The sequence below is a fragment of the Oxyura jamaicensis genome, chromosome 19 (genome assembly GCF_011077185.1).
Source record: "Oxyura jamaicensis isolate SHBP4307 breed ruddy duck chromosome 19, BPBGC_Ojam_1.0, whole genome shotgun sequence".
In the NCBI taxonomy this organism is placed as follows: Eukaryota; Metazoa; Chordata; class Aves; order Anseriformes; family Anatidae; genus Oxyura; species Oxyura jamaicensis.
The window spans coordinates 9,445,815-9,470,755 of record NC_048911.1 but is presented as its reverse complement, the minus strand read 5'-3'; the positions used below and the strand labels follow the sequence as shown (position 1 = coordinate 9,470,755).

Here is a 24,941-nt window from a genome sequence, read left to right as displayed (position 1 = left end):
AACAGTCTAAATTCTCCTTATAAGCATTTTAAATGGATGATGATCCTAATGAACTTAATAGCATCGCTATCCAAGGACAGCATCAACTCATTGCTATCCTATATTTTGCAGAAATAGCTTCTCTTTAAACAGTGTGCCCCTGCTTTGAACAGTAATGGTTTTTAAAAGTGTCTTAGCACACAAAGGCAAAATCTTTTTTGAAACAGGGTGGAATTGGTTGGTGATTATCACTGAAAAGCTGGCAGCCACCAGCTAACCTTCTAACAATGAAATATGGGAATTTACCTTCATGCTTCAATGCTTGCTATTCAGCTGTCTACCAGGGTCTAAATCAATGATTCTACACCCTCCACTCAAGGTTTCTCTTTCAAATGCTGCAGATATGACCTTAAGTTCATCATCTAAACAATGCAGTTCACGTTTAATTTCATTAATCTAAGATCTTCCATAAAATCGCAATATGGCACCATACCTTTCAAGTACCTTCATTAAAATCCATGTTATTTCTAAATCCTATGCATATCTATGAGGTCATACAGTGTTTTATTAAAATGCATTTGTGAAAGGCTTAGCTCTTTTATCACCAATTGTCATAAGGTAGTTTACAATTAAAAAAAAATAAAATAAACCTCTCCTATCATGTAGGTGATGAACAGATCACTTATTGCTATAAGTTACCCCCTTTCCTAATTTTTACCCTCTTTCTGAGGATTTTACAATTGGAGAGAAAAGAAACTATGAAATCCTCCTTGTCCGTGTATTTTCTGCTACTTACTGTGCCTAGTGCAGTTGCCTTTTTGAAATGCACCATGTCATTCAGATCCAAGGGACATTATTTCCAAGATTTGCCCTCGCATGTCTGCGTGGCATCATGTTCTCAAACTGCACAATGGATTTTTTTTGCTATTCTTGGAATAATATATTGGCAAAAGTTTCCTTTTCTACTGCATTCCTTTCCCTATCTCTTGTCTATTTTATAGATTATTTGGTATTGTAACAACACCTCGCAACGCTGGTTAGGAGCAGGGACCTCACGACAGTAGATGCCAAGAGCACAAAGGAGAGATCCTGCCCCCAAAAGCCCAGCACTCCCTACCCGTATAGCTAGAAATATTTTAGAGAAAGAATTTTCTTCTTTTTGTGCTTGCAGCCCGCAAACCCAATTTCTGCAGGAAAGTTCTTACATAATTCAGGCTTATGCGCAAAATAATAATAGCAGCAATGCAAAACAAATAGATTAATCATCTCCCTCATAAGTGCACATCGAGATGGGCTCTGTCGCACAGACTCTGCAGAGGCCCCGAGCACGGCTGCCCTCCCGCACCCAGGTCACCCGTGGGCTCTGGACCCTGCTCTCACCAGGATGATTTCCAGGCTCAGGACCAACTCCACGCTGCTGACCCCTCAGCTCAAAACAACCGTGAGCAGAAAGCTCCTGGTGCACTGGGGGGGGTCTCAGGACTCCCTGCCCGCTTCAGAGCTCAGGCATATGGGCAAAAATCCCAGCCTTGCTTCATCTCCCCAGGCTCTGCTGGACTGGGGCTGCTGCCGTCAGTAAAGGCTGCATGTCTGGAGCCTGCCAAAGAAACCTAGAGCTTCCCCATGTATAGACACTTGGGTTAGACCTCATGCATTGATTTGCCGCAGGTGAGGCTGCATTGGAGCAACCATTGCTCCCTCCATAATTAAACTTGCCACGTAACCGTAAGCTCAGCACCCACCCTATTGGTCTCTCCCGGAAAAAGTTCCTTCCCCCCAGATGTTAGTGCTGAACAAAAACAGGTCCCTGGCAAAACCTCACGCAAACATCCACGTATTTAAATTTTTCCCAAAGGTACAGAGAACACAAATGATGTCTGTGCCCAAGGTAAAATAATGTTCCACAGCGTTTCCAGCTCCTAAGCAAAATATTAAGCAGGCTGGAGAGACAAAGCTGTCCCGCAGTCCTGCCCTCGTCCTCAGCACTGTTTTACTGAGGCTCCAGCAGCAGGCAGAGACACACCGCTATTGAGATGTCATTTGTGACAAACCTTCCACAGTTAATATTGGTTGATGACTTCAACCTCGCCTTCCTTCATCCTTCCATAAAAACATACCCGGGCTGCCGTACGGCGCTCACAGTGCAGCATCACTCTGAAGAAGCAATTACAGCGAGCAGAGCAAGGAACTAAAGACAGGTCACCTAAATGAACTGGGGGAAAAGTACATGAGAAAACAAGAAAATGTCTTCATCACTTTTCAGGCTTCAAATTGGAAAAACAGGGATCAATACAGCAGAACTTCATTTAATGGTGTGAAAAACAATCCGCCCCACGCCAGGCAGGAATCACTTATTGCCAAACAAACATGCCAATTAGCGCCGGGCCGGCACGGGGCGCAGCCATTCCTCCGGCCTCGGCTGCCCTGGCACGGGTGTGAGGGACGAAGCCATCGGTGGAGGCTGCTCTGAGGCCACACAGCCAAAAAAAAAATAATAAAAAAGTGGACCATACAGCAGGAATTGGCTTTTTTTTCTCTCTTAATTTTTCTCCCTATTCAGTTCAATGATTGGAGAGGCTGTGCACAGCTGATGCACAGAGGGAGGTGGGGACGCGACGTCTCCCTACGGGCTGGGGTTCAGCCAGAGCCTCTCCGCCTGCCACCAGCTTGGCAGGAACAAGAACGATGCCACCGAGCTGTGGCTTAGTGCTGCCCACAATGCTGGGGACGTGCAGGGCCCCGCTCGCCATGGGGTGCAGAATGCGGCCACCCTGGAGGCTGCTTCATCCCCTAAAGCCCCCCAGCTCCCCTTTACGGGGCACGCTCAGCCCCAAAACCCTTCCTGAGGCAACGCCAACCACTGCTGCGTCCTCCCTGCTCTTGGCCCAACGTGGCCTTTGGGCTTTTGGCAACGGAGCCCAGCGCCCTTCTCGGCCAGCTCGTCCTGCCGAACAAAGTTTTTCTCCCCGCGCACAGAGACGGCAGCTCCTCGCCGCAGCGTGCCGCTCAGGACGCCGTACCTGAGCACAAACAGCGGCCACGCGCGGGTTTTATTGCCTCTGCTGTCATCGCCGCCGCCAGCATATTAAACAGATTAATAGAAGCAATGTGGAGGGAGTATAAAACATGCCAGTCTTCACCACGGGCCGAGTGCCACTGAAACGCAGAGAGGCTGGAGCTGACATTTGCAGAAGTAACGTCGTGTTATTAAAACAAATTTGGCATGAGGGGAAAATATGTTTGCTTTGCACTTAATAACTGCTACGAGAGCATATTCAAAATCAAATATTTGCAAGGCTGAACATTAGGGTTTCCTCCTCCCCTTCTCCTCCCCCTTGCCAGTCAAAACCAGTCCTTGTGGCACTGAGCCACAAGGCCGATATTTTAGACATAAATACGGAGTGGACACGGGGCCTAGGCCCCAAATCTAGCTTTGAATTGATGTTTGTCTTCAAAAACATAATCAACCCATACACATGTGGCCACAGTCTCTGGATGCATGTACAGAAAACTGCTATGCACTGCAATTTTTCTCTCACTTTTTTTCCCTTCTCCCGAAACATTGGTTGTATTTTTTCCCTTTATTTATTGGAGTGCTAAATGGATTATTTCAGTAATAAATCAGGCCCTTTCATTACATTTTTTAAGGTGTTGTCACTGTTATGAAGTACAGCGTGCCATCAAAATTAAGCTCAGATTGCATTACCACCTATTTTATAGATAGAGAATGACTTGATGGATTCCTTTCCAGCACCCCAAGCACGGGGTGTCTTTCCTGCAAAGAACGACCGGCTCCCCGCGTTCACAGAAACATTCCTCTACGAGTTAGAGCACTGCATTCAGATATCTCTCAGATATCTTTATATTACGTTTCAAAACAGAGGGATGACATTTCTTTTAGCCCACGCTGGGTATTTGTAGAAATGCAAGGAGCCACTAACGGGCGAGGGAGCGCTGGAGAAGCATCACCTGTGTGCCTGGCTCCTCCTCACCTGCCAGCCATAAATCGGGAGCCGTTCCGCTGGAGTCAGTGCCGTTACCTTCCCACGGAATTGCCTAAGCGGGACCGGAGCGAGGCAGCCTTCGGCTTTGCTGCGTTTGTTGCAGAGGCTGCTGTGCAGGATGCTGATTTCCAGGGTCGTTTCCACTTGACTTCAACTGAGCAAGAGCCGATTTTCCTCGCCTGCCTCCAGCCTCCTCCCAGTGAGCACGTGGAGCCTGTGTCACTGGTCTTCTGTACCCTGCAAGGGACAAATAGCATTACTCGGGCTAAATTTCCAAGCAAGTCTCCGAATGCGAGGCCTTTATACGTACACTTTTCTAACTGGGACCGTGCTGAGGTGTGCAGCCCAGGTGGCCGTGACTTCCAGGCACACAGGGTAGGTTCTTGCCGCCCTGCTGCTGTGCACAGCTGGGTTTAAGCAGTAGGTGGCAATTCAGGAACGGCTTTCTCCTGAATTTCCAAAGCACGGAGCTTTTTGTGCTCCTGCTCTGTGCCTTCCCTTTAAATTCACAGCAGCATTTTTGTCAGGACTTCTAGTAAACAGAACGTCCCCGAGGAAATGAATAAGGAATGCCTCACCTGCGCATGACACGGCCCTCTCCAACCTCTGCTCTGCTTGCTCCTTCTTCCAACCCTCCTGGCACAAACTGGGAGCAATCCAAAGAAATTAGTGACATTACCCTCTGCCAGCCGGCTGACACTTATGTTCCAATCTTCAGGAAAGTGACTGCAAATCTGCGGTCACGTCTGCCTAGTGCTACAAAAGTAATTTCAGAAAACTAGCTGCTGTGCATTACGGGCGATGCTCTGAAAGCCGTGCGTGTCCGTGACCGCTGCTGCATCCCGTGACAGCACTGCAGAGCATTTCATTCGTCTTCCCCAGCGGCAAGACGACAGAATGAAACCTTACATATTATTGAAACCTTCTCCCCCCGCAAGCCTGCAGCATCCCTGGCTGCCCCACTTGGGACAGCCGTGCTGTCGGCTCCGGGCACGGCGGCTCCCCACCAGCCCTGGCTACGAGCATGGTGCTGCCGGGAGGTGCAGGCTGGAGCCGGACCTCTCCACTGCCAAAAGCTGCTGATTTCCCCCCATTTTCAGGTGTCTCTGGCTCATCACACGATGCATGGCAAGTGTGTCCAGCACCACGCCGCCTCTGCTCACAGCCCCCAACTTTGAGTGTCCGTCGCAGACCCAGCGCAGGGCCAAGCTGCTCAAGGAGTTAAATGTATTAAGCAATTTACAATTAATATAGAACTCATTCCAGAGATATCTACTAGAGAGTACAACAGGGCAATTAACCCACTAATACACTAGGCTATTACATCGCTATGTCTCTTATTTTAGCCTGAGGTGATTTGAAACGCATTGGATTAAAGGATATTACAGGAGATAGCATGAAAAATAGCTTAATGTAATGAGCCATCCCGTGATGTCTGCTATTAAAGATGATTTGCAGTTGAAAACTACAACATACAGTAGTTCAGCCATTTAGAAACACGAGTGTCTTTAACCCTTTTCTAGCCCACGTCCCTTGGAGGGATCGGTGCAAGGGTCCCTCCTCTCCCCCCACCTCCCCTGCCTTTATCCGAGGATTATCAAACGCACCTTATTAAAGCACAATGGTGTCACTGGGAGATTGGTGCCTGAGGTTGATAGAAAACCAGTAATCTGCTAATAACTTTTAAAAATAGATCCCCGAGAGAGTAAATAGGCTCAGGCCGAGGGAGGCTATTTGACTGGCGACACGTTGGTGAAATGGGAACTTGTAACAAATTCCCATCCTAGCCTTAGGCCCGTCGTATCAGTTCAGATGGTAGCTCAGACAGAGCTGAGAAACAAAAGCACCTTATCTTAAAATCTCTAATGGTACAGCTTAGCAGGGGAATAGCAACACCCGGGCGAGGAGGGCTCTGCAGCTCCCGGGGGTCCCTGCCCACAGAGCACTCCGACGTCCTGCAAGGCTCCGGCATGCACACGGCACAAGTCCCAAAGAGAACTGACACTTATTTGGAGAAAAATAAATAAATAAATAAATAAAATGCAGCCTATTAAAGACATTCCAGGAAGGTTGGGGAAAAGGGGAAAAGTTGTAAATACACTGCTATGTAAATACCCTGCCTGCCATCGCATCCTGCTGCGTCCTGCTTTGCAACCAGGCTCTCACCTCGCCTGCTTCAGGCAGCCTCTCCCCAGCGGCACCACTTTGTAAGGTGCTCTTTACATGAGAAATATCTTCAGGGGAGTCAAGGCAAAGAGGATTGCTAACACAGGCCCTGGGATTTAACAGGTGGGTGCTGATTCCCACAGAAATCATGAGGAGGGCGATCGGTTGTTTCATTGTGGCTCCTCCTTGGAAAAAACTGCCAAGAATGGAGAAAAGAAAGAAAAAAAAATAAAAAAATATATGGGAAAAAAAAAAAAATGTTCTCAGGAGAGTCTCCTGGGCCTGAACTGAGACACGTCTGCACCAAAGCAGCCACAGACAACAAAAAGCTCTCCCCCAGCCACCCCCCCACGGCCATCAATGGGGACGCTGGGCAGAGGGCGGCGTGCCACCAGCCCGCGGTGGTGACAGGGAGGACGTAGCAGGGCCTCTTTCCAGTCAAAGAACTTGTCACTGTCACTTTGGTGCTAGCAGACGCCAGGGACAATCACCAGGACCCTGTGCCGCGGAGACGCGTTGCTAACAGGCGGCGCTCATCACTGCCCGGCCCTGCTCCGACGCTTCCCTTTTTGCTTTACTCCGCATCCCAAGCGGCACGGGGAGCTGTCATCTCTCGTTTCCATCCCCAGGAGCGAGCGGCTGGGGAGAAGGGGAGAGGATGACCAGGTCTCTCTGACCTTTTCTCCTTCAATTTCGCTTCTCTCCTCAGTGAGGAGAGGATGGCAATCACGCTAGGTGGAACCGACAAACTCATCTCCGCGTCGCTCCCCCGCGCACACAATCGCCGTGTCACTCGGCATCAGGGACGCGCAGGCGGTGACGGGATTAGGGGCCCGTGATGGCCCTCATCTGGGCTCAGGTTTAAGCCTTCCTGCTGTGCCTCATGCTCCAGCGGTGCTGGCTGGGGCCGGGTGGTCCCTTGAAAGGCCTGGCTACACGAAGAGCAGTGGTTGGAGGCACAGCACGCGGGTTTTTCCCTTCTGAGGGGGGTCTGGGTCTCCCTGCACCTACAGAAATTGTTTGCAGTTCCTGAGCTCGCCAAGTGCTTCATGCCGCTTTGGGAAGGAAACCAGAAATATCTCAGGGTTACACCATGGTGATGGGGAAACTGAGGCACAGACAAGCACTGGGGCTGTCCATAGCCATGGCCATTAGGGCGCCGAGCACCCTGGTGCCAGCCCTGCTCCCCTCTGGGGCAGTTCTGCGGGTGTGAGATGCGAGGCTTGCAGACACACGGATTTGTGGGGGCTGGCTTATGGCGAATTAGAGGTAGCACATGAAGGGGGATTTTTCTGAACTGTTCTCAGCCTGCGAAGAGCAGAGCACAACACAAAACCTTTGGAGAGAAGAACAAAGGACAGATACAGCGTCGTTTTAGTCAGTCGTAACCAGTTCCAGGTGAGATGCGGCTTCACAGGACGGTGTGTTCCTGGTCGGCACGGTGCACGCCAGCTGAGTGCTCCTGGTACTCGAATGGAAACACGCAGGAAGGCAAAGGGGGAGTGGAAAGAAGCAGGGGAGAGGTTTCATACGGAGAGAGCTTTCTACAAGAAAACTCCCTTTTTGGAGGGTAGGAGAGATATTAGTTGGTAACAGCGAGAGCATAGATTTTTGCACTCCTATAAATCATTATTACTGGAATGTCCCCGAGGGGATGAGAAGAATGAATCAGTTACACACACACATACACACACACAATGCCAAACTTTCTCCCTATTTTTTTTTCCTCGAAAGAGAAAAGGAAACAAAAGACAGGAGAAAGGTAGAGAGGGAGAGAGAACAAAAGCAAAAGGAGAAGGTGGAAAAGACAGGGAAGAAGGGAATGAATGAACTTTGGAAGCAATTTATAATTCCTTTCACCTACATCATGAATTGAACATAAAAAAAAAAAAAAGGAAGGAAGGAGGGGAAATATTCCGCCCAGCATGCAGATTATCATTTGAAAAGATTCTGTTGCTATGTTTTTGTCCCTGGGTGATGAAAATGAAATTGTCTGATGTGTGCGCCGTGTTAGATTTACCTTTGCAGGGTTCACCCACAATCAGTAGAGAGGGGTCATGCCACAATATGTCATCTCACAGCTCCATCACACCAACTCCAATTTATACGAGGAGGTATTATGCATTTCAAAGGAACCCCCTGCGCGTGGCTCTTGTTACTGATCTATATCACAGCTCAGCTGAGGGAAGATTAGTTCTGCTGCAAGGGCAACGAGACTTATTTGTTTATGATTATATCCTCCTTAAAGACGCACCATTCCTTTTTTTAATGTCTAATTTAAAGCGTGCATTAAAGGGGCTTGGGAGGGGGGTGGGAAGTAAAAGGTGAGAGAATTCTGTACTCTCCCACAAGGAAACCTAATAGTCTTAGCCTCCCATGCATCCTGCTCATTAAAAAAAAAAAAAAAAAAAAAAAAAAAAAAACTCCATTTAAATGCAAATTTCAGTTTTAGCTGGGGACTCCCCCAAAAGCTTCCCTTGGAAGCACCAGGGAAATAGGATTCAGAAAGCTAAAATGGCTGACAGCGGTTGCACGCCGCAGAAAACGCTTCCCCCCAAGCCCCCTCCCCAGCCCCGGCCCTGCCGCCCGGGCGCAGCAGCGCTTAGCATCGCTTGTTTTACCTCGGGCAAACACCACCCCAGCGAGCTAAAACTGATAATATTAGCCTTTCAACTCCTGCTCGCTGTTGCTTTAATCAACGTTTTCCCAGAAAGTCGACGGTTTTGTCCCCGATAAAGGCTCTGGCGGATTTAATGAGGCCGCCGAGCGCGGTGGAGCCCGGGAAGTGTCGTACTGCTGAGGGATGCTTCCTGCGGGCCCCAAGCAAGGCTTGGGTTTTGGGGGGCTCCAGCTCACGGCACGTGCCCAGGAGCAGCCAGCACTGATGGGAGATGCTCTTTGGCTTTGGGGAGGCCGCATCAAGAAACTCCTGGAAAGTTGTCGCAGCGGAGAGGGGGATTTGTCTGATGGGACGCGATGGAGAAAGAAGCAGGGTGGCACCGTGTGGTCCCACACACGGCCGTGGGGACACCAAAGCCACCACTGAGAAGCACTAGGATGGTTCCTGCTCCACCACGCTGCCCGCGGCACCCCCAAAAGCATTGTGCCCTGCCTTGCTGGCCTGTGGACACCCCTTCGCCCCCGCCAGCTCCTGCGGGACCGCGTGCCGCAAGGTCAAGGCAAAGGCTTCGGTCCAAGGCACATAGGGCAAAACAAAACGTGCACGTTACCATCACTAGAAAATCATAACCAGGGAAGAAAAAAAAAAAAAAAACAAAAAAAAAAAACTGAGCAACTTGGCATGAGGGACTTGTGACCGTTCCTGCTACCACAGCCGGCTGCTGTCCCCACTGTCCCTTTGCTGGGACACCAAACACAGATAACAAAGTCCTCCTTATTCTCAGAGACCAGCCAAGAGCAGACAACTGATAATTGCTGAGGATTTATTAAGGTGGAAGCATCCCCTGGCTGTGTGTAATTTCATTCCCCCATCAAAAGGGCGCTTTGCAGGAGGAGTAGGATGGGGACAGGGTGCACGGGCACACTGCAGGGTGGGCTGGCTATCACCAGCTGCAGCTAAGCACACTCCTCTCCAGAGCTCAGAGACAGGGACGTGGCTGTCCCTAATAGCGGGGGAAAACCTGGATTTTTATTTTTTTTTAATTGCAGCAGTGGAAAGGAGTTTGAGGTCCCAGCCCCGTGCCTGCTGTCAGCTTTGGACTGGAGAGATGCAGCAGGGGTGGCACTGGCACCTCGAGCTTTTCCTGGAGTTTTATGGAAGCTTTTTGCCAAACTTTGGAGTTACCAAATCAACGTGGAGTCAGGAGCATCAAAGCTGCCTTTGCCTTGCCTTCAAATTACTGCTGGCTGCTTCAATTAGATGTGCAAGGCTGAAAGCAGTGCCTGTCCCCCTTTGCCGTGCCCTCAGCACACTGGAACAATAGATGAATGGATAAACGTATATGGGAGAAAATGAGCATATTAATTACGGGTGGAATTGGCTCATATTTCACTCTAAGTGTGCTGTGCATTCACACAGAGCTGCACCTCATGGGGGCTTTGGATGCTCGGTGTCACGGTGAGCACGGGGCAGGGGCACCCAGTGGGGTCCCCCCCAGGGGGCTCTGCCCTGCCCCAGCCCCACTCGCTGGGAACATCACTACCAGCCCCAGGAAACCTCGGTGCTGTCCAGCCCCGAGTGCAAACACCAGTGGCCGTGCTGGGAAAGGAGTGCTCCAGCAGTTCAGACCCAAAGCGTTAAATATTTTCTGCTTAAGTGTAAAATCTTTATCGCACGGCTCGTTAAGTTTCCTCGTATGCCAGCCCGTGGCTGGAGAAGGAAAACCCGGGATGCTGAGGGCCAGTCACAGGTCCCCCAAAATGCACAACCCCATAACCCCATGGGCACCAGGCGCCCATGGCACAAGCCACACAGCCACATCAGCCTCACCGTGCCACCAAGCCCGCTGGCACCAGCACTTAGCACCCGCCTGAGCCTCACGGGGTGCCCCCCGTGGGAAGGGACCCTCTTCGCCCCCCCCTCCCTGCCACTTTCTCCCTTGTTCTTCGTGAAGCCACCCTCATTTCACTACTTTGAAAGCTCGTAATATGATGGGTGAAAACAATTAAATGAAATAGACTGGTAATACCCATGGGAAAACATTTTTTGATATGATATTACAATCTTGTTTCAAAATTGGATTTTGCCAAGAGGAAATACAGTTTATTATAAAACACATTTTCTTTTAATTTAATTATATAATCTTTGGCTTCAGAGAAGGGATGCTTAAATCAGACCCATTTAATTTTCAAGTGTATTCACCCATCACCTAGGGCAAATTGGTTTAAATTAGTAGGTGACTATATAAGTTCTAGATGTGTGTCAGACAAAAATTTATCTGCAAACTCTGTATAAAAGCCCATCTACATCAGCAGCACAGCAGCAAAAATTACAGGGGAAGAACAGACGAGTACCTGAAGAGCGGTGTTCACTCTGATTTCAATGATAGCCATGACAAAAAAACAGATCTGAGACTTTTCTTTTTTTTATTATTTTTTTTTTTTTATCTTGGTTAATGTTTTGCCAGATCAGTTCATCACACTGCATGTCTGCACTATGCCAATAAAAACTGATGACCTGCAGTTAGTTTCTACCAGGTGCATTAAATTCCCATAACGTGAACAGATCTTGCTAAGTCTACCATAGCCTCTTCTTTTGCAGAGATTACATTTCCAGCCTAATGACAAGAGCGGTTTGTTCAGACTCCGCAGTCGCTGAACTCTTCCTCCGATCCATCACAGTGACCCAGCGCACACTGCTGCCTGCGTGCTTGCAAAGCTGCTCAAGATGGACACGAGAGGTACATCAAATGAGTCTCTTCCCATCCCATGATTTTATTTTTTTTGCCCAAAAAAGGATTTCCAGAAGCTGAGGGTGAGCCCCCAGAACCGCATGGGAAGGGGCTGCCCCTCTGTGAGCTGCGCCACCCACCACCGGCCATCCACACTGCCTGGTCACTGGAAGGGGACAGCTGGACAAAGCCACCTCCCAGTAACGGTGCTCTCCATCACCTGGAGAACGATCATGCTGCTCAGCTGGGACTCAACATTAAGAAGTGACCCCCAAAATTGCCTCAGTTACACATTACCAATGTGCACACACAGCTCTCGCAGCCCAACACCGAATTTCACCACCGCTTGCTGTGGGGCAGGAGGAGCACTTGCAAAGACAAGGGAGGAAATTCCCCAGCAAAGGGAAAATACTGCAGTGCAGTCAAGGCTGACTCGGCCAGAACACTACGGTAATAGTAAATAATAACAGGTAGGACTCCGAGGATGTTTTTCCCCGCAGATCCTGCGCCTGGCCCACCTCACCACCAGCACCACCCAGCCCCAGCAGAGCCCTGCTGTGCAAGCACCTATTTGTAAACCCCCGGCACAGCAGCGCTCTGCATGGGCTCCAGAGACCACCCGAGAGCCCAGCAGGTTTGTACACCCCCAGTTACTCCCAGCCCTGCTCAGAAAGGGGTGAGCACCCCTCCTTCTGCACCCTCTTGGCACAACCAGCCCCACGATGGGCTCCGCCACCAGCACAGGCAGCCCGGTGCCACACAGCACGCACACAGCAGAGGCTGTGCCAGACACCCTGCCACCATCAGAAGAAAGAAACAAAAGCAATAACAAGCAACAGGCAATTTGGTTCTTATAATTCTTGCAAGGCTGCTTGGTTTTCAAGAAGCAACAACGAAACGTATATCATGGGTCTCGTGCCAGGCAGAGAGCGCAGGTCGCTGCAAGAGGAAAACCTGCGAGGCTTCCCACAGCTGCGGCACCAGGACCATTGCTGCAGGTGTGTAGGCTGTGTATATAAACAAGCACAAATATATATAAATATAAATGTGTATATGTATTTACATGCACATAAATAAATGTGTATATATATATATTTCACTGTAGCATCAGTACATGAAATTCTGAAAAGATTATTCAAATGAATTGGAGGTGTTGCTTAAAGGCAAATTATCATCACTACTTTTATATAATTATTATACCTAAAATCCATCAAAATATTATTGGTACAAATATATATATTTTAAATCTATATATAGATCACAAATTCAGACTCCCCCAGGCCAAGCTCTAAGTGCCTCCCTCAAGGCAGCACACAACCCCAACACTTTCCCTCTATTACAGGCTCCCCACCCAGCCTCCCACACATCCCGCAGCGGGGCAGACACCAGCAGGTGCCCCCCGATCACCCCCAGCACCACCCTGTGGGTCCCAGCGAGCTGCAGCTGCTGGAGGGGAAGGCAGCAGCTCTGGGCAGTGCTCATAGCTGGCAACACCACGTGGGCGCTTGGGCATGCTTGCCCAACACGTGGATGCACAACCATCACGCCGATATAGGGGCATAATAAATACATATAACAGCAAACTAATACCCATTATGATTTCAACAGGTGTTGACACCTGCCTCGTTCTGGGTCCTCGATGCTGGGAGAGCACTGGGCCCATCCCAGGGTGCAGCACCCGAGCCCGGCGGCTGCGGGGACGCGGCTGCGCTCCACGCCAAGTGTTACGAAAACATACGATCTCAGCCACGGCTGGCGAATAAACATTACAGGGGGCTGTTTCAGATCTTTGTAGTAGCAAATCTCAGCACTTAACTAGTAATGCAATAAGTCCTATCAAGAGCACGCTGAAAGGTGGAATAAATTTCCCGGAGAACAATGCTGGTGATGTATGCATATGACCAACGCACAATAAAACTGTAGAATGGGAGGAAAAAAATGCATACAGTCAATACAATAAAATCAGCACAAATATAGGCTGTGTAAGCAAATAAATCTAACAATCCAAATATTTTACAGCATGCTCACATGCAGAACATTTTTCCCCCCAGAAATCTTAGGGTAAAAAAAAAAAAAAAAATAGACTGTTTTGCATCTTAGTGCATTGTAAAGGCATCAGCGGCTGTCTGCACAAATTACCATTCATCTAGGCGTTGTTGTGGAAATTTTCAAGGGATTTGCAGTAATTATATGACAAAATGCTTGCAAATCTCACTCATTGCTGAATAGAAACACACGGGTCAAAGATTGAACACTCTCAGCTTGGTAATTTGTAAATGTCAATCAGGCTGGGGGCCACGGGAGGCACACGGGCGGAAGCGGTGAAAGGCAGAGCTATTCCGTAGCAACCAGAAAAAGCCTTTTCAGTACAGATTATAAAAGGCACAGGATAGTTTTACTTTCCAGCTTTTTTTTTTTTTTTTTTTTAAAACAAACTGATCACCTTGCACCAAGAGGAGGAGGAAGAAGGGGGAGAGCTGGGAGGAGGGAAGTAAAGAAAGGAAGGAAAAACAGTTTAAATAAAACTGGTGAGATTAAATTAACTGATACATACATTCGCAGAGGTAGATCGTTTGCTCTGTAATAAATATGGACTCCTATCTTCCCTTCTCCAAGACAGCAAGGAAAGCAAAATAAAATTAAAAGATATAACAATAAAAATTATAAATGCATTGCGGTCCCGCAGACCAGCAGCCGGTAATGAAGGCGGCTTGGAGTTGGGGAGCGCGTTATCAGCCCGGATCGTAAATAGGGCGAGGGAGGCACGGTGAGGTTGGGTGCCACCGGGCCCCCAGCTGGGGACGGGGGCCGTGCATCACACCAGCCTTTTTCAGGAAGCCAGCTCCATCATCTCCCGTTTTCCCCAAAGTGGGATTTGGCAATGAATTGTTTTAAACTATGCAATAAAATAGTAATCCCAGCACTTCCCACTCTGCAGGGAATACACAAGTGACCCGATTTGCCTCCGGGAGAAGCATCTTCCCCTCCTCGAGGGCTGTTCCAGGCATGATCACAGCCCAGGCTCCAGGCACTGGGAACTTGTGGCACTTGCCCTCAGGGGTGTCCCCTATTTCAATGACAACACAAGCAGCATTTTTGTTTAAAAATGTTGATGTCTCATGCTGGTTGCCTTTAAAAAATTAGTAATAATAATAATAATAAAAAAAAGGAATGACAAGATGCTGCTATTTTTGTCCTAGAGACTACAATTTTTTGAAGAAACCCACCTTGGAAGAACTGCAAACATGCAGCAAATCCATGTGGGAGCATGGTCGACAGCTGAGGAAAACTCGGCACAGTTCTGTGGACACCAAACCCTAGCTGCCAAAACACACCTTTGCTTCAAATGCAAGGCCTCCCCACCTCTGGGAAGGAGCAGCTGCTTTAACCAGCTCAGAAAAAGAACAAGTCTCCCTAACCCTGCCATGAACATAAGGAGCTGGGGAGTACCCAGGAGGGTAAGAAACGCCGTCCGGCTGCCAGCACACCTTGCTGGGACAGGAGACCATGTTCCAGATACACTGAGGGCCCAGAGCAGCTATTTTGGTGTAACATTAAACCTAAATAGATGCTTTTCCCTTGCTGCTGGTACAGGCCAGCACCAAAGCACGCCAGGACCGAGGCCTCGCCGCGTGCCCGGAGCAGGGCTGCCTTCCCCCGGCAGCGCCAGGAGCTCCGCCCGCAGCTGCTTTAATGAATCCCAGAAAAATTATGAAGTACCATAAAGCCACAAGTATCATAAAAAGTATAATAAAATTGAGAAAAGCTATTAAGTTATAAATACAACCAATACATGCAACATCACTCAGATGGCAGAAACTAGCCATAAAATAAAGTCATTTTAAGCCATCGTCCTACAAGTTACCAAGTCTCTTAATTCACAAGTCACACTGCCCTTTATGGCACCCAGTCCTATTGTCCGTACTGAGAGCTGGGTAGCACATACCTGCCTGTACCAGTTAAATGTACACGTGCCATTACGCATGGTGTAGGACAGAGGACTTCATTCCCTGCCTTGGCACCTCTCATGGCCTGTCCGCGAGCAGGTCTCCGTGTAGTCCCTGTACAACACCCAATTTCACCAGTGCCCGAAGCGTCTGGCACATGCAGGAAACCCCCTTGGAGTGATTGCACAGCATGAAAATGTAGAAAGAAAGGGGCTGGTGCCTGGGGAAAGAGAGGAGCTCTTGGCACCTCGCTGCCCATGCACACTGTGGTGCCGCAGAACCCAGCTCCAAAGGCTTCAACTATTCAAGACCAAAATTATCCGAACATACCAGTGTCCACCTACAGCTAGAGATGCACCAGCAAGTTGCTTAAGAGGTGCATTCCTCTCCTAGACATACACAGAGCAACTGCAGAACTAGAGGTTTTCAGAGCAAGCATATTCCCCTTTGCTCACTCTGAATTTAAGGCTGTTTTGTTTTGTTTTCATATCAAGCTCCCAGACGCTGTGAAAAATTCTCCTGTCTTTATTTGCTCCCAAGGTCCTGTATGTTATGAATATTCATTGAAATAATTAAATGCGCTGTTCACAGCCCATTGTGTTTACTGTTAGCCCAGTAAAAAACAAACAGGTTAATGGTGATCTTTAATACAGGAATTTAATATTATTCCACCTATATATTGGCTAAAAGTTTAGCTTCTGCTTTAAGCTTCATCAATTTTCTGAGAATAAGTAACCACCATAAAAGCTCGCGCTGGGCTGTAAGTCAGAGGTACACGCCTCTATGTATTTGTCTTGTGTGCTATTTTTGCTGAATTCTCATTTCAGTTTTGGCTACAGCATTAGGGAGAGAAAAATATAGAGGGGGCAAACAACACACCTCCAAATGATGAACACGAAGGAGCACTCAGAGCAGGGAGGTGGGCCGGGCAGGAGCGCTCCGACAGCAGAAACGACCTGAAAAATCTCATTACGACCCAGTAGTCGTTAGAAAAATGTATTTACCAAGGATTGTGTCGTGGTGGGAGAGCCCCTTCGAGAAGCCTGCTGCTCGCACGGCGCCAGGAGGAAGGGGCTCCCCGGGACAGGTGCCCACCCGCAGCTCCCCTTGTAATTAACGCTGCCACGCGAGGATGCGATCGCTGACCACTGGCTGCTTGGAGAGGGCTGTCCGAGGCAGATCAGGGAAGTTGATGAGGATAATACACGTTAATCACACCCTTTATTGGCAATAAGTCTCTGCTGGGCAGTGCTAAGGGCGAAGGAGCTGGCTCCCCACCCGTGGGGTGTCTGGCTGGGGGCTCCCCAAGCTGCCCCAGCCCCTGCAGCCCGGCTGGAGAGAGCACCTCAGGGCTGGGAAGGAACCACACAGCAAGCAGCCAGCCAGAACAGCTCGAGATACACTGCTAAAATAAATAGAAATAAAGGAAAAAAATAAAAATAAAAATAAAAATAAAAATAAAAGGAGGGCACACATAAGCTGCTACTGCTTATCTACAGCTTCTCATGATTAGACAGAATCGACTTGGCTGGAGACTTTCACTGGGTCTTGAGCGTTAGAGAAATATTATTCTCTGAATTACCTGAAGTTTTATTTAATGCAATGAAAGCTCATTTTAGATGAGAATTAGTCCTGAAATGGATGACTATTAAGAAACGCTCGATGATGTATTGCTCACCCCTGTGAACTAATGAACTCGCAAATATCTGGCGGTGAAATGCAGGGGGAGGGGGCCGGGGCAGCGCGCGATGCCTTTCTGTCTGAGAGGTGGGTAATAGGACAAACAGTTGAGAAAATGTCTAATTTAATACCGGAATTCACGGAGCTCTCATAATTTATACTTGCAAAGCAGCTACTCTTTCAACAGAGCTTAAATATTTTCAGCAGCCCGAGTGTAAGCGAAGTCGCACCATTTGCTAAACTGCTCAAAGGAGAGGAGAAACTAAAACCAAACCCAGAAATGCCCCTACCCCAGAGAAACAGAGCATGAGCCACAGGTGTTACTGCTCTTACAGGGCTTTACAAAGGCATTTTCTATTAAAAGAACTGCTCCCATCATTTAATGAGACTTTGTTCTCAGGGTCCCCTATTGCCTTAGCCACAGGGGCTATTGGCGATTTTAAGAAACGACATTAGTTGTTTTTCAGTTTATTCCCTCCCAAATCTTTGCACATTTTTAGCAAAGTGAAACAACTCAGGGCAAAGAGAGGAGAGCAGAGGAGCCAGGATCAGAGGTATGGCCGGTTCCCTCACACACACCCCTTTGCCAGAAAAGAAAAAAGGAGAAAGTGGTAAAACAAAATCAGCCCCAAGGGGACCAGACCCAGCTCCTGCCGTACAGCAGCAAGCACGCAATTCCCTTTAAAAGGGCAGAAAACAAAGCAAATTAAGGAGTTAATCTGCATTTCAGGCATTTACAAACTGCTGCCATCCTTACCTGCAACGCCATCAGGAGGGAGCTGGGGCTCCCCAGGAGGAGCTCTACCAAATTTATAACTGGGAGCACCTGAGCTGCCTCCAAAGCTCTCACCAACAAATTAAGGGACAAATTCACTTATAAATCATCGGTTTTTGGGTGGTTGTATTCAACTCTGCAATGTTGCTCAGCAAAAGCCTCTCAGCAGCAGGCAGGGCAGCTCTTTAGCAAGTTCCCCTGAACATTTCCCCAGGTAGGAGGAATGACTGACCACGTTTCCAGGGGGGAGCAGCCAGGCCCACACACGTGGAGCTGTGCTTTTGGGGGGTTCGCCCAGAACGGATGCGTTTGTTGTTTGAGGCACGAACCTCCAGCCTTGCTCCCCTGTCCAAGGACTTTACCTTTCTGCTCGCCCCGATCTCACCTTTCCCTGTTAACGCTGGGCACCCGTCTGCGCTGCCCTCAGCCCATCTCCTTGTTGCAGCACCCACAGGGGCTCACGTGTAGGTGCTGTAGATCGGGTCCCCCCCCTCAGAGCACAGGTTCAGGACAAGGAGGGGAGATGCCAGGACTGACACCCCATCCCCTTTTATTTTGGTGAGGCAACAACCCCTTCTCTCACCAGCTCAGCGAAGGAGCTGACCGGTGCGCATTTAGGGATCCGCAGCAGTGCTGTTTGCTCATCCCCCAGACCAGACCCTCATTAACTAATGAAGGAATGACCAAAAAATGTTATTTTTTCCCCCGTTTTCTCAGCACCCTGCCTTGCTGCAGCCCCGTTCCCAGCCTGTGCCTCTCCAGTGCCTGCGGAGGGGCCGTGCAGAGCTGGCCCCTTGCCCACCGCCTCCCACAGCAGGGGAAGCAAAGTGGGGTTCCCGGCACGCTCCCCATTTAATTTCACTGTTGTTGGCCCCCACACATTGGTTTTTCTCCCTGTTTTGGGGCGTTTTGTGGTTCTGGAGGGCCACAGGGCCCCCAGGCTCAGCCCGCAGCTACCTGTGCCCAGTCTCACAGCTCCACCTCGCGCCACAGGGAGGGGGAAGGAGGAAAAAGAGGAGAAAAAAATTAAAACATATTAAAGGTGTTAATAAGCGACTTATTTAAACGGAGTATCACATATTGAACATTAATCACCTTGCAGTAAAAGTGTAATTAAGGAGTCACTCTGCCTTCTGGGGAAGGCTCGCTTGGAAGCCGAGAGAAAATGGTGTCTTTATTAACGCAAATTATTTTATTTGGCTAAAGGTAATAATTCTAAGTGAGGTCAACGGGACTTGTGCACACGCGAGCGGCACTGGGGCCCGGCCACCGTTTCCATGGTGACTGAGCCAAGTTCGTCCTCGGCACGGTGATGGCTTTGCTCCCGAGCCGTGCCGTGCCAAGCCGTGCCGTGCCGAGCCATGCCAAGCCGCGCTGAGCCACTCGGGGTTGTTCCTCAAGACCCCAGCACCCCGGCCAGGCCTGGCACAAGCAGCCCCTTGCCACATCTCCCCAGGGCCTCTCCTGGCTCTCGGTGCAGCTTTTTGGCTGTCCTGACCCAGCGCCACCCAGGAGGGCTGCTGCATGCCGCAGCGATCCCACCTGCGAGCACCCAGCGCCTGCTATGAGCAGGGAACGGCGACCATATAGACCCATAAAACCCAGCCCTGAGAAGTGCTCCAGCAAACCTCGGAGCCAGCCTGGGCTGTGCAGCCATTTCCCCACGTGCCTCCCCGTGCTGGGAGAGCCCGTGCGTTATCCTGCCTCCCGCGGATTATTGTCTGAACGCGGCGGTGATTTATCTGTCTCCCACGTCATGTCAGTCCTTTATGTACAGTGTTATATGCAGAGCGCGGCATTAACGTTTTACTATTATTCTTACCTTTCAAGGCAAAAAGATAAGCGTGTAAATCTCGGCAGTGTCAGCCGCAGGTGGGCGGCGCGGTGCTCAGCACCACGGATCCCCACCGCCGAGCTCCGCGGGCTGCTGGGCTGATACCAACCGAACCAGAAGCAGCCCCAAAACCTCCTGAGAACCAGGAAAAGCCCTAAGGCGCGCACACACCCACAGAGCAAAACCCTCCCCATAACCCAGGCCTCCAAAACGCCTGCACTGCCGATCAGATGCCAAAACCATGCGGAAACCATACACTGGGCACCACTCGGATGGAATTAATCGAGGCATCCTCAGCGCCAGCGCTGCCCCACGCCACCCAAAGCCCCATGAGATGGGGGTACCCACCCCAACCACATCACCCCATAAATCAGAAGCCCTTACCATGATCGTACCCCCCCATCACCAAGCATCCTCACGCCGGCTCCTGCGTCGCCCAGCCATAAACCACCTCGGTGCCACGCCAGCTGGAGCCACAAACAGCCTCGCCGCAAGTTACGGCCGGTCCCACGTAACTTATTAACACCTAGTCAAGATTAATCAAGCAGGGAAAGCTAAAGCAGGTCCCTAATTAGTTGCTGATGATAACTATATTTGTCATCCTCTCCCAATTAGTCTACTGTACATTTTGGAGTTTAATTGCACCTTGTTCTTCATTTAAATGTCATCATGTGCATATATTCTCCTCATTCTTTAGTAGATTTGAGAAAAATTTGACATTAAATATAGATTATCTTTAGATTTCCATAATTAACACAACTGAACTGTCTTCAGCCTAAGTATTCCTCCTTACACGATAAATCTGGCTGCTCCCTTGGAAATCTGTGCTGCCGGGGCTCCTGCCGCTGGCGGGCATCCCCCTCGCACCGGTGACACCGGGGCCACGCATCGGTGGCAGTGACAGCCACCATCGGGACGTGGCCTGGGGGGTCTCCTCCACACCTGCACCAGCACCAGGGGGACACAGGGAGCTGAGGGGGGACACGCACCAGTGCCTGCAGAGGACTCAGGGAAATGCAGCAGAGGCTGCCGGCAGTCCCCGCGTCCCCATTTTCCCCACCTGCGAGGGACCCAGCTGCAAGAGAAGCGGATGCACGGACGCCTGCCCTTTCTTTAGCACGTGGGCGCAGCAAAGCCTGGGGGTGGGAGAAAGCCCCCGCAGCCCCCCAGCCTGGCTCACCCCAATGCTGTCCTGCTTACAGGAGTGGCTCTGCCACAGCGGTGCCGGCACGCCGAGCTGAGTCAGGTTTAGCAAGAAGAAAGAGGAGGGGAAGGGGGAAAGCCATCAAGAAAGCTGCAAGGTCCTACCTGTCCCTTAAGGTGAGGTGCATTGCACAGAGCGTCCCTATTCCTAGTCATAGCAAAAAAAAAGCCATGTCTGTCCATGTATCTCCTACCTGCTCCAGGCTCGGCGTGTCCGGCAAGGCTGCAGCCTCTCGCTACCACAGGAGGAGGCTGCTGCCAAATGAGAGGAGGGGTAGGAGAGGAGAAGGGAAAAGTGGAGAAAAAAATAAAAAAAAAATAATCAAGGAGTAGTCAAAAAGTGTATTAGAAGCAAATTTGGAGGGAAATCAATGGCATGTAATTAGATTTGATTTTTCTTCACGTTTTGTTTGGCTGGGGGTTATGTATAGACTCTGTGTGAGCGGCGAGGAGAGATTAAAGCACGGAGAACAGGTGCTGGATCACGAGCCAGTGGCCACCAAAGCATGACAGCTCCATCACCGCTGTCAGGCAGCACAGCAAATAAACATATAAATAAATAACGGGGAAGCGTGCCGGGAGGAGACGGGCATTTGCTCATTTGCTGTTCGAGCTGCTGCCCCCCCGTCCTGCCCGCTGCAGGAGGGGACGTGCAGCATAGCAGGATGCTCCGGGCATGGCTGGGGGCACCCAGTGTGAGCCCTGCCACACGCAGCTCTGGCCATGTCCCCAGCCCATGTCCCCAGGGCAGAGGATGCTCCTGTGCTCTCCCCATGTGTTTTGGTCCTGCTCTGGCCATCGGGGCAAGCCTGGTGCAGGTGCACATCACTGGAAAGAGAAATGAACCCACCCATGTCAACTCAACCCCATTTCCTGATAGCATCACTATGTGCCTTTATAAATATGGTTGTGCTTCTTCAAGGTTTTATTTCTCCTCATCTAAACAGGAGAGCTTTGCATCGTGTTTGGCAGGCAGTGCTGGAGCACTGGCCGTGCCATGGCCACATGCTCACGGTCCCGGTGCCTCCAGGCAAAGGCAGAGCCTGAGCAGCTGCCTCCCGCCCACTGTCCTCATGTCCAAAAAATCCCACATCAATTGTAAACTGCAGCGTTCCCACGCAGCTGGGTGGCCTGAGAGCGAGCAGCAGAAAAGCTGCTGCTTTCCTTGAAACCTGCTCCCTGAGGAACCTGCCCACAGCCAGGCGCTGCAGCCCCCTGCAGCAGCGCATTTTGAGGCAAAGCTTGAGGAAAGGGGCACGGGCTGTAGGGATACGGGAGGGAACGCCTCAAGGGCTGGGCTCTGCTGGGAGCACAGATGCAGCCACACATGTGCCCAGGCTCACATGCATTATATACGTGTGTGTGTGTTTGTGAATATATACAGGGATGGCACCTCGTGAGGGCCAGGTGGGTGCCAGCAGGGGCCCGGCTGGCGGTGGCAGTGCCAGCAGAGCTCCCCATCCTCACAAATGTGGGGCTTTTTTATTTTTTTTTGAACGCCCCCCTTTAACCTTGAAACTTAACCTAAAAGCTGGGCTGCTGTCCACATGACTTACCCAAATAAATGGCATCCCTAATTAGCAGCACCCTCCGCTCCTCCGCGCTCCAGGCCACGCTGCATCAGTGGACACCCCCGCCTGATGAGCAGTTATTGAACACGCGAACGGCAATCAACACTAATTAAACACTCAGCTGTTGAGAGGAGACAATGTTTATCAAAAAAAAAAAAAAAATGCAAGAGGAGGGGAGTGCATCTTCTGTTTTCTATAATTAGTTAGCAATATTCCCCAGGCGGTCGCAGCAATCGAACTCGGGTGTGCTCACATCTGCTGGGCGCACACACACACAAAGGCTGCCCCGACGCTCGCCAAAAGGCGGGGTGGGGGATCGCTGAGGGATGTGGGGGCACATGTGGGATGGGGGAGCACCCATGGGGCTGGGGGGGGGGCACAGCAGGGAGTCCCAAAACCCATGGGCAAGGCAGAGCAGCCCTTTGTCCAAGGGCTGCCAGTGCCCGTCCTATAAATCCACACTGACATCACCGCCTCTGTCCGCTGCCTGCAGGGCTCACAGGCATCACAGTGCAACCTGCTTTTGCAAAAAAAAATAAAAATTGTAGTGCCTGCCCCCCTACAATGCTCTTGCTGCCACCGTCGCTGCTCGCAGGCATCCCTCAGCACTCCCACATTCCTCTGAGCATGCAGCCAGACGCACGAGCGGCCTTCCTGAAGGCTGTGCCACTTTATTAACAGCTCCTCTTTGCAAGCCCTGTACATAATTCGATATTAATGACAATTCGCCGTGTGGCGCCGTCCCCGTGCCGGGAGGATGCTCGGGGGATGCTCGGCCCCCGGGGCGCCCCCGCCGTGCCCCCAGCACCGTCCCCATCTGCGGTGCCCGGCCCCATCGATCGATCGGCGCAGCCATGGGGCCAGGAGCAGAGCTGGCACGTGTTGGTGGGGGAGAAGGAACAGAAACCATGTTGAATGCCAAGCCAAACTCAAACGTGTGGGAGCAGGCTGGGGGGTGGTCAGAAAAATCATTTATTGTCTTGCAGATGCTCAGTAACAGCAGCTAAAGCAGGTGCCAGGCCTGGGGAGGAGCAGCGCCTCGGGATGCAGGCCCATCCTGCAGCACATCTGCATCTGCACCTTGCCCTACGGCACCTGACGGCACTGACACACACCTGCTTCAGTCACAAAACACGTTGAGAAAAAGTAGATTAAAGTTGGGTGGGCACTGGGGGCTCCCACCCCATGCACACGCTGAGGAAGGGCCCAAAGGCAAGGCCGAGGCCTGCAGACAGGGCGCCCTCGCTGCCCGCCTGGCACCCAACATTCCCCAAATTCCCCCCAAACTCTTCCTGCCCCTCCTGGCATCCCCAGAGGTTTGCAGAGGGGACATCACGGCTTCCAACTCGCTGGGCCTGTGGTGCCCATGGCAGGGATTTATGTAAGCAGGCTGCAGGAATAAGCACCGTGCCCTCACGCTGCGCTGTGATCTACCCTAAATACCTACAATATTTCTGGTAGTAAACAATCTCCAAGACTCATTTTTTAGAGCAGCAGCAGATGGTCAAGAGCATTTCCTGAAATTGAATATTATAATGAATTTAGGATCGGAAAAATTTACATAATAATCTGTTTTAGATTCTGATAGTGAAGAAACCTACACAGAAACTGCTTCTTTTCAGCTATTCGAATTAAAGTATAAATCTTCAAGTACTTTAATTATAAACAAACTCTTTGCCATTCCAGACCCTTAAAGAAATTGAAAAATTAACTACCCAGTGAAGCTCAAGGCCACGCAGCAGGCTCGGTCCATCCGCCAGCTTACCTCTCCCAACCCAGGGCCTGGGCTCCGCGCACGGCGGCTGCAGAGAGACAACCATGGTCCTGCCTGGTACACCGGGCTTGAGTGGGGACACAACGAATCCTTTCCCGGTTCTGTGCCCTAGGGTGGGATGGGGTGAGGTGGGACAGGTCCATGCTGCCTACGAGCCAGCTGTGCCCAGGTTTGGTGAAGGAGCATCCCCCAAGGCACAGAGGGTGTCCCCGTGCCTTGCCCTCTGCCCGCGGTGACGCAGCAGCACCCACACAGCTGGTGCTGAGCCCCTCCTGGGGCCACCTCCCTCCCCATCCCGGCACCTCGCACAGCCCCGGGAACAGGACCAGTCACTGCCAGGCATCCTGGTCCAGATGCTGACAGGCATCCCTGGAAGCAGGGCGGCATCCAAAGGGCAGCAAATACAGCGGTGGTGCTCAGATCCTTCAGCATTGTTTCAGGGGCACCCATGGACACAGGCGGCCAGAGGCACCAGATGATGACAGAGACATCCCCGTCCTCCCGCGGCTGTGGGACCACGGGAATACATCACCCGACAGCCCGGGGCTGAGGCTGCAGAGGGCTTTCCCTTTTAGAAAAGCAAATATTTAGTCTAGATAAAAAACCCCGCGAGCGTTTTCCCCAGGTAATACTAGTAACTAAAATAATCACATTCAC

General features: G+C 50.6%; 1 long non-coding RNA gene across 2 annotated transcripts; it reads right to left on the bottom strand.

Moving 5' to 3' along the window:
- Window positions 1–1,113: 1,113 nt before the first annotated feature.
- On the bottom strand, window positions 1,114–17,965 carry LOC118176467. 2 transcript variants are annotated; one of them, XR_004755420.1, is made up of 5 exons: window positions 17,885–17,965; window positions 4,562–4,629; window positions 3,972–4,220; window positions 3,000–3,135; window positions 1,114–2,191 (listed from the first exon to the last, which is right to left on the bottom strand). It is a non-coding gene; the product is annotated as an uncharacterized LOC118176467 (long non-coding RNA). The 2 variants fall into 2 exon arrangements; XR_004755419.1 differs by lacking the exon at window positions 17,885–17,965 and having other exon boundaries at window positions 4,562–4,674.
- Between the last annotated feature and the right edge of the window lie 6,976 nt (window positions 17,966–24,941).